At 38.2% G+C, this 9,722-nt stretch overlaps 1 long non-coding RNA gene across 1 annotated transcript; it reads right to left on the bottom strand.

Annotated features, from left to right (window-relative positions):
• Nucleotides 1–1,599: 1,599 nt before the first annotated feature.
• LOC125755865 (uncharacterized) lies at nucleotides 1,600–4,154 on the bottom strand. Its single transcript, XR_007413317.1, has 3 exons — nucleotides 3,970–4,154; nucleotides 3,375–3,503; nucleotides 1,600–1,778 (listed from the first exon to the last, which is right to left on the bottom strand). It is a non-coding gene; the product is annotated as an uncharacterized LOC125755865 (long non-coding RNA).
• Between the last annotated feature and the right edge of the window lie 5,568 nt (nucleotides 4,155–9,722).

Genomic DNA, 9,722 nt, shown 5'->3' with positions numbered 1-9,722 from the left:
ATTCATTCATCATATCCATATCGAGCATCTCCTAAATGCTAATGACTAAATTAGAGACCATAATATTTTCTCACAGTGGAACATAATTATTTGTAATGGGCCACATTTAAACATTGATTTCTTTATGGATACTTTTTAATTTATTATGTATTATTTATTGAGGCTTCTTTATAATTATTTATTAATATTTATTGATACATATTTTTAAAGACAATCTTATTGATGCCGATTTTACATATTAATATTCATATTAATATTTATTTTTTCTCTCTTTCTCAGTTGGTTTCCCTCCTCATACAAACACAAAAAGCAACAACAATAAAGCAAAGAAACTAAAAAATAAAAAGTTCATAGCTCCCTTAAATAAGAAAAACAAAGTATTTTCTTTGATTCTTTCTAACAAATTACCACTGTATTGCTCTCCTTACTATCACAATTAAGTATTTTACCTCACTGGCCTTAACTTCTCATATTTCCTTATTGATAAACTATCAATTGGGTGGCCATTGTTTCACTGAAACTATTCTTTCAGAGATCAAAACCAGAGGTTGTTAATTCCCAGAGTGTTTAAAATTCTCTACCATGAGACTCTGTGACACAGGAATATGTGATCTAGGAAGGAGGAAGAGACTAGAGAATGTCTCAAAATCAAGTAAAACATTTACAGAATAAAACAAATCAGGTTAAAGTAGCTAGAAAATGAAAAAAAAAAAAAGAACCTAGGAAATGATTAAATTAGAGAAGGTGACGATAGGAGCTGAGCTCTAACATCAGTATGGCAAACCCAATCCAGTTCTTATTAGCCATCAGGGTGAACAATAAATAAATAGTAAAAACCTTTTTAAAAAGAATCATCTCCATGGGCAGGTGTACTTAGCAGCTCCGTGTAGAAATGGCGGAAGCACCAGGTGTTACCCAAATACTACCTTTTCACTACCTCAACTGGACATGCCTCAGCTTTGTCTTTCATCATTTTCATCACCCCTGATTAAATTCAATACCTCTTTGTAGGACATAGTTTGTTACCTTTCTAACCAGCCTTTTTCCTTCCAGATTTTTCCTCATCTAATACATTTTCAACCATGTCATACAAGCTGACTGCCTAAATCTGAGTATATTATTCATTCCCTCAAAAGTGTGCAGTATTTTGTTTTGTTTTTCTTCCTTGAGGGTAAAAATATCCAAATTCCTGAACACTGCATTCAAGAGTTTTATAATTCATTTCAACCTGCATTTTCATCTTGACCTCAGGTCATATTTCTCAATACTTTACATGCTGAGCTTGCTGTTTCTCCCCAAATTCTCATTAATTCTTCCTCACTGTGGCTTAATCTATTCCATCTTTCTGAACTGTCCTTCTTTTCCTCTGATCGTTGAGTGATATATCACTTATCCTTCAATCACAGGAAGGATGTAGTTCCTCTGTGAAGACCAATTAGATTGAGCGCCGCCAAGTATAACTCACTGAACTCTCATAACATTCCCCGGAGATGGTTCAAACTTAGACTAAATGGTTATGGTTGAGTCCTTTTTCCTAATTCAGTGCCTGACAGGATTAACAATAAAAAATATGTATTAAATTTTATTGAATAGGTAGGTCTTTGTCTCATACAACCGTCTGTGGTTATTGCCATCTGAGTATAGGATTAATAAATGTAAAGCTCTGGTTTTGTGGAAGTCAGGCTGAAGATTGGGTTCAGGGAACGGTGAGACCCACCAGAGAGGTCAGGTCATTCTGTGGAGTAGGCTAACATGTAAGTGACATCTCAGGGCTGGACCTAGTGGACAAAGCAGAGCACAGTTACATTCGTTTCTAGAAAGTTTTTGAACAATCATGTCTTCTATTTATACAAAGAAGTTGACCCAAACATGTCATGAAGTGCTTGGAGATATAAAGACTGGAATGATAGAAGCACAGATACTAGGATTCTCACTTAAGTCCAGAAAAAAAGGGTCATCTCAAGAATCTAGGAGTCCATGCATGCATGGAATGGGATCCGGAAATTATTATTTTAGTTAGCAGTGAGGGTTGGGAAAAAAAAAAAAAAGGAATGGTTTGGTAAAGTAAACAATGGCTGTTCTTTGAGAAAAAATAAGTTTTTACTGCATCTGTCCGGTATTCCCTAGGGCTTTATATGTCCTGTCCTGCTGTCCATTAAGATTACTTACTCACGGGAGCCAGGACAAATTCTAATGAATCATGCATAATGAAAAGTAAGAAAACATTATATATATCTGGAATAAGAGCCTTCTTCCTTTCTCCTGACCAGAAAAATTAGCCATTTCAAAAAAATTTAAATGATTAGCATGATTTCCTTTTTTTTATAAATTTATTTTTTATTGGTGTTCAATTTGCCAACATATAGAATAACACCCAGTGCTCATCCCGTCAAGTATTAGCATGATTTCCTAAGTGGTTTTTAGTCTTTAATAAGATAATACAATCAACTTTTTGTTAAAGATAAGAAGATAAATGAGCACAGTACAAACTCATATAATTTTAGAGCATAGAGTAACTTGAGAAATGGTAAGTTTAATCCTCTCATTTTACAGTCATGAAAATTTTCTGACTATGAAAAATGGATTCCCTGGACAGCTAGTGTCAGAGGTGGGTCTGAAGCCCACAACTTTTGTTCTCTTTCTATAATATAATTACATCAATGTTATTATTCTCTAATGCAGGGGTTGGCAAACTATGGCCCATGGGCCAAATCTCGCTTGCTGCCTGATTTGGTAAAATTTGATAGGACACAGCTCACATGTTTACATATCATCTGTGGGCGTTTCCATTTGACAACAGCAGAGTTAAGTAGTTACATGGGGACCATATGGCCCTTGGATCCTAAAATACTATCTGGCTCATTACAGAGAAAGTATGCCAACCTCTGATCTAAGCCATCAGGCCTTTTGTGAGAACCTTGCACACTTGCTTCATTCCTCTCCCAGTTTATTTTCCTTGCCACTCCCCACTCTCCAGCAACAACTACTCTCTTCTATGGGACTCGCATGGGGAGGAAACAGAGACTTTTATACTCCAGCAAAGATCACCCCCTTGTATCTGTTAGTATTCATTTTTTATCTCCAAACTAAATTTTCCTAAAGGAGATCATTTTCAATGCCTTATTAAGGAACCATTAAGAAGACATAATATGAAAAAAAAAAAGAAAAAGAAAACATAATATGGGGCACCCCAGGTGGCTCAGCGGTTTAGCACCGCCTTCAGCCCGGGGCGTGATTCTGGAGACCCAGGATCAAGTCCCACTTGGGCTCCCTGCATGGAGCCTGCTCCTCCCTCTGCCTGTGTCTCTGCCTCTCTCTCTCTCTGTCTCTCATGAATAAATAAATAAAATCTTAAAAAAAAACATAATATGTACTCTGAGTTGACGATGGGTAGACATTGTAGACAGCATTGCTATTGGTCCTAGTACACACTAGCAGTGGCAAGAATGATTGATAATTTGAGGTCTTCTGCAAGAACTGGTTTTGAAAGTCTTGTCAAAGGTCTGAAAACAAAGACATACATATTTAAGATTAGATTATTTTTTACTTTTTGCATAATTTTGTGTTGATGTCTTTCCAAATTTTTTTTTGTGTGTGTGTGTGTGTGAGTGAGGACAGTTTACAACCACAATTCTCTGCAATGAGAATCTTGCCCAAGAGTCCTTTCTTGAAGATCCGTTCACCATCTGAGTTCATAAGGGTGAATATATTGGCTAAGAAACCACAATCATGCTATCACTGACCCCCCTACACACACAGAAACAATACTTGAATGGGTACTTTGGAAGAAGAGTAATACTCGTAGTGAACTTTCATCTGGAGAAGAAAGGAGAGACTACAATGAAATAGGATATTCAGATAGAGAGAAATGTGGTAATGAAGAAGGTAAGCTAGCTTCTCAGATTGTGGAGATAAAGATGAGCATGGCAAGACAAAACAAAACAAAACAAAAACATGGAAAAGACTTACCAGAATTATATGACAGGAGGAACTGAAAATGATCGTATTCATCAGAATCTCAAACCCTGATGACAGTAGACAGAAAACGGTGAAATCAGCTATAGCCTTATAAGAGTGGGGAAAGCATGTGATGCTCGACACTGCTCTGTGTGGCTCACCTGTTATTGAGGGTGTTGCTGGCAGTTCATGCTGCATGGCCTTTGAAGTTACTGGGATTGAAGAGTAGATGAAAACTAAAAGGTGTATGTGCACTTACAAAGAAATAATTCCTGTGAGCCTCAGCTCTGACCACAGGGTAACAGGCTCACAAGGGCTTCCTCTTGATATTTTTTAACAAGTGCCTCTTCAGTAGAGCAGGACCAAGGAGACTGTTCACAGGACTGTGGTCAAGAAGTGCCATGGGGCGCCTGGGGCCTCAATCTGTTAAGCTTCTTCCTTTAGCTCAGGTCATGATCCCAGGGGCCTGGGATAGAGCCCGAGTTGGGCTCCCCGCTTTTCCCTGTTGCTCTGCCCTGTGATCATGCTCTGTCTGTTTCATATAAATAGATAAAATCTTTAAAGAAGGAAAGAAGAAAGAAAGAAAGAAAGAAAGAAAGAAAGAAAGGAAGGAAAGAAGAAAGAAAGAAAGAAAAGAAAGAAAGAAAGAAAGAAAGAAAGAAGAAAAAGAAAGAAAGAAGAAAAGGAAGAAAGAAAGAAAGAAAGAAGAAAGAAAGAAAGAAAGAAAGAAAGAAAGAAAGAAAGAAAGAAAGAAAGAAAGAAAGAGGGCAGCCCGGGTGGCTCAGTGGTTTAGCATCTGCCTTCGGTCCAGGGTGTGACCCCAGGGTCCTGGGTTTGAGTCCCACATTCGGGCTCCCTGCATGGAGCCTGCTTCCCCCTCTGCCTGTATCTCTGCCTCTCTCTCTCTCTCTCAAGAGTAAATAAACAAAATCTTTAAAAGAAAGAAAGAAAAGAAAGAAAGAAAGAAAGAAAGAAAGAAAGAAAGAAAGAAAGAAAAAAAGAAAGATCCATGAAACTCTCCAGCTGACAAAAGGCCAGTGATTACAATACATTTTATCATGTGTATCCAGATCGCTGAAGCTAGGAATCTAGGCCGATTTCCAAATTACTGCTCAGAGTCAGTAAAAGGCTGGTCAGAAAAAGCATCACATAAAAGAGGCCCAGGTGATTGTGACTGACCAGCTAGGTCTGAGAATCACCGAACATTGAGTTGAGGTCAATGAAAAATCCCGGGTTTTAGAGTTCTAACATAATCTACGACTGACGTAATATGTCCAAGAAACTGCTTTTTATATTTTATTATATGTTGAAATTGACACAATTTGAATTCACTTGGAAGCACCCTCTTCTCCAGGCCCTTGTATCCAGTGTTGGGAAGCCTGGGTTGGGTCCCAGCATACCTCCTTGAGACGCTGCCCTTTTCTATTCACACACTGGGGACCAGCACATTTTGATGATTTCATCCTTTCTGAAAGTATTTTTTTTTTCTTTTACTAGGAGCTGTGATGTTTTTCTTGTTCCTCCCCATTCATTTCCTAAAATAATTCAGTAGAAGATCCAACCCCTCTGTTCATGATCGTCGCATGCACTCGCGAGGAGGTTTTTCCAAGGTGACTGTCTCCTGGCTTAATCCTTCTGCTTAGTCTCAATATTAGCACAATTACAATCATTTTAAATTTAGATAGACGAGTCCATATCCAGCCACACACTGAGTAATGTATCAGTCTACACACAACTTGGAGCAAAGAAATTAAGGGTAAAATAAAACGACAAAGCAGAAACAGCAAGAGACAAAATAATAGAGAAGTTCATCTTTTCTGACTGTTTGAGACGGGACTGCACATTTGCTTTAAAAACAATTCCATTACATTGACGATGGAAAGGGAATCTTACATCTGATTAATGATACGCAATGTAAAGCTAAGAGCGTTAAGCTCTTAAAAATATTATAGTAGAATTTAGTATCTAATCCTCTACCTTTTAGTTATACAGTGAGATGGTTTTCTATTGGCCGAGTTTAAGTCGTGAGTGCTTCTGGAACTTAGGTGTCTGTGGCTCTTGCGACACGCGGTGTAGTGAACTCCTAGTTCCATAAGGTGGCATCAACCCACCGGAGTGAGCAGGGACCCTACTGATCATATTTCAGGTGACCCTGGACCTTCCACTTGCACTTCTCCTAAAGTTGCTCAGTGCAAGGAGAAATTCAAAGGTATTTTAAAGGTTTCCTCAAATCTATTATCTATCAACTTACAAAAAGAAAATCTCAAATGAATCCAAATTTTGTGTTCTTCTAAAGAGCCTAAAGTTCAAGTGTACAGTTGAAGGGCATCTGAATCTCCAGTCCTCTCTGCCCTGCATTCTTGGGCTTGAAATCCTGCCGGGAACTCTATTCTTCCAGGATTTCTGGCATTTCAGCTTTTGGGTGATACTTAGACATATAGTCACATGCACCATAAAGATAATGACTTTCTTAGTTTTCTAATGCAACAAGGAGAGGAGGGAAATGGAGAAACGTGTAAGACATTTAGTATTTGACTTTTTTTGGGGGGAGGGGGGGCTATTTACAGATTGAGCTAAACCTTATTTAAAAATAAAAATAAGTGGTGCTCCTTGAATCGTTTCTGTAGCAATTCAAACTCAAAGCAATTATAACTCAAAAATACAGAATAAAAATAATCAAATAAAGGTGATATTGAGCTGCATGATCCTCATGATGATGGGGAGGGATTAAACTAGTTTATTAATAATAAGAGAAAGAGAGAAAGAAAAAATACATTTGCTTCAATAATTGCTTCTTAGTGAATGTTAATACCGTAATTTACTGATGAATGCTAACTAGCTCATATAACTAGAAAAACAAGTGATTTTATACCATATTTCAGTAAAACAGCATGCACTATGTTCTGCCAATATAAATGCGTTTACATCCCCAGTTATTTCAAAAGGTCATTTTAGAGAACATTGTTATGATTAAATATGAAGAAACCTGTTTATTTCTCAACTCTAGTACCAGTTATCTCTGAGGAGGTTCTTAGACTATGAGAAATAACGACGCAATATTGCAATAAGGACAAGCTCCAAGCAGTTTTCCCAACTCTGCTTTTTACCAGTTCGGTGACATTATATGTCATTTAATCTCCCTCCATGTAGATTCAGAATTGACTCCCCATTCTTACTTTACAGCAATGTTAGGAGGATTAATTGGATAATGAATCTAAAGGCTCTAGGCTCAGTAAAGAAAGACACAAACGCAATTTATTATTTGCCAGTGAAAGAAGACAATGAGAAAGCACTTCCCCTACTAATCAAAATTATTCCTACCAAGAGGATGAATGTTACCAAGTAAATTAAGACTATTTTTGGTAGAGTTTCTAGTCTCAGATATCCTAGGGCGGCAAGCAGGAGAGCAAACGCAGCTGTCAGTTTTTTTTTTTTTTTTTTTTTTGTGGCTCTCAGTTTAAACATGTTTCTTCCTTTAAGAAAATGGGACCACTCCAAAGGCATAATGGAGAAGATTTCATAAGCCCATTAAAGCGCAAACTTTTAGATATTTGGAAATATCTAAAGAACTCAATAAAAGACATGCGATCAATAAATTAAAAAAAAAAAGAACAATTCAACTAAACGTGTTTTCTTGCATTCTTTTCCCACTATCTTCTTAGAACAAAGACCACACGGTGGTGAGTGATTTAAAAAAAAAAAGTAATAAAAATCTATCCTATGTGGTAGCAGTGCAAAATATAATTTCCAGAATTCAAGATAAATGCGAGTACCTGTGAGTGTCTGTAAGAATGCAGGCATCAAGGAGTTGTTTAAATAGAACTGGATTGGAAATAAGATTACCCAGGGCTGCCCTTTTCTGCTGCTGTCTCCTTAGGATCTTTTGCCCTTAAATTAAATTTTTTTTTTTGCGGTGAGAGGTCTGCACTATATCTAAGTTGTTTTCCAGCTGAAAGATGAAACAGTTACGATCTTCATCTGAGTTTAAATCTCAATAAGAATCGTTTTTCTGACCAGTACAGAATGAAAGCAACTGACTTTGGTCCAAGAGTGGAATCTCCCGGTGTGTCAGGTTTCCCTAAATTGAGAATGATGAGGATTAATGAGTCTGCCCCTGTACCAGAGTCAGGCCTCGCTCGGGCTTTGAATCTGGCCACTTCAGGTGTGGAAACAGATTTGAGGCAGGATTCCTGAAATTTGTTCTCTGAAACCAAAGACTCTTACCTGGGCTCTCTTTTCACCATAGTTTGTGAAAATGGTCAATGCGTACAAGGCGGGGTTCTTGACACCCAACGGTGGCTAGCGTTGTCGTCAAATAGACCACCTGGCATATGAACCTGAAGCCTCAGCAGTCGTTTGTCAACCTCCTTCCACCAGCGTGGTCGACGGCCTGTGGTTAACCTGGGTGCCTGTTTTACTATTGGATTGTAGCAGTTACCTTGGTCTTTTAATTATAAGTACCAATCAAATGATCTCATTCCTTCTGAGGAAACTCAAAGCCTTTTCTTGGACAAGTAATTAATTTCGTTTTAGAACACGCTCTACACACTCCCATGGTCACCAAGACAAAAAAAAAATATATGTATGAACATACATATTACGAAAATTCTAATAAATCATGCTTTTATCAGCTAATAAATTCTATTTGAATAGAAATCAAATTAGCTAATAAACCAACCATGCGGGATCCCTGGGTGGCGCAGCGGTTTGGCGCCTGCCTTTGGCCCAGGGCACGATCCTGGAGACCCGGAATCGAATCCCACATCAGGCTCCCGGTGCATGGAGCCTGCTTCTCCCTCTGCCTGTGTCTCTGCCTCTCTCTCTCTCTCTGTGACTATCATAAATAAATAAAAATTAAAAAAAAAAACCAACCATGCATCATATGGTTCATTTGTAACTGCATCCTTTAATTAAATAATTTATTTATTTTAAAGATTTTATTTATTTATTCAAGAGAGACAGAGAGAGAGGCAGAGACACAGGCAGAGGGAGAAGCAGGGAGGTCGACGTGGGACCCAATCCCGGGACCCCGGGGTCATGGCCTGGGCCAAAGGCAGGTGCTAAACCCCTGAGCCACCCAGGGATCCCTAACTACATCCTTTAAGCATGGCTGGTAAATTGTAAGTTTTCTTATAATACATAAAAGTTCTTATTACATTAATATTTGTTCAGCAGCTAAATCTAATTTTAATGTTCTCAGAGAAGAACCAATGAAACAGAGAAAGGTTTCGACTTAATTTCAGGATATCACACACATGTTAAGAGGACTGAGGTGATACTTTCCTTATTTTTTCCTAAGTTTAATGTGTCAACCTATTTGTGGAAATAGTGAAAAAAAAAGACTCATAAAGGCTGATTTTAAATTAGAGGTGATATTTTTAGATCTTTACTGAACTCATTGCGAATTTATCTGTTTGTCTTATGTAAATCATTGTTCTTGGTGAGGTTGGAAACCTGTGGTTTCTTTCAAGGCTGAATTTTGTTACTTTGAAAAATCCACCACAAGGTGGCAAGCCAAGAGAAGTTTTAAAACTGCAATCCTGGGCCTTCATTTGCGCAGCGAGAGCTCCAAGTCTGGTTCATCTCAAGAGTCACCACACACCTGACATGTCAGTGGCCAGACCGGTGTATAGATGTTGATGTATGCCCCAATTAAAAATCATAATTACCCATAAAGGAAAGGCAGCGGGCTGTGAAACCCAACGCTTTGGCCCTGAGCAGGTCCTCAGCTCCTCAGCTCCTACCTGGGCTCTGCAGGGCACGTT

Source organism: Canis lupus, chromosome 10 (genome assembly GCF_003254725.2).
Source record: "Canis lupus dingo isolate Sandy chromosome 10, ASM325472v2, whole genome shotgun sequence".
NCBI lineage: Eukaryota > Metazoa > Chordata > Mammalia > Carnivora > Canidae > Canis > Canis lupus.
Note: the sequence above shows the minus strand (reverse complement) of the source record. Positions and strands in the feature narration are given on the sequence as shown.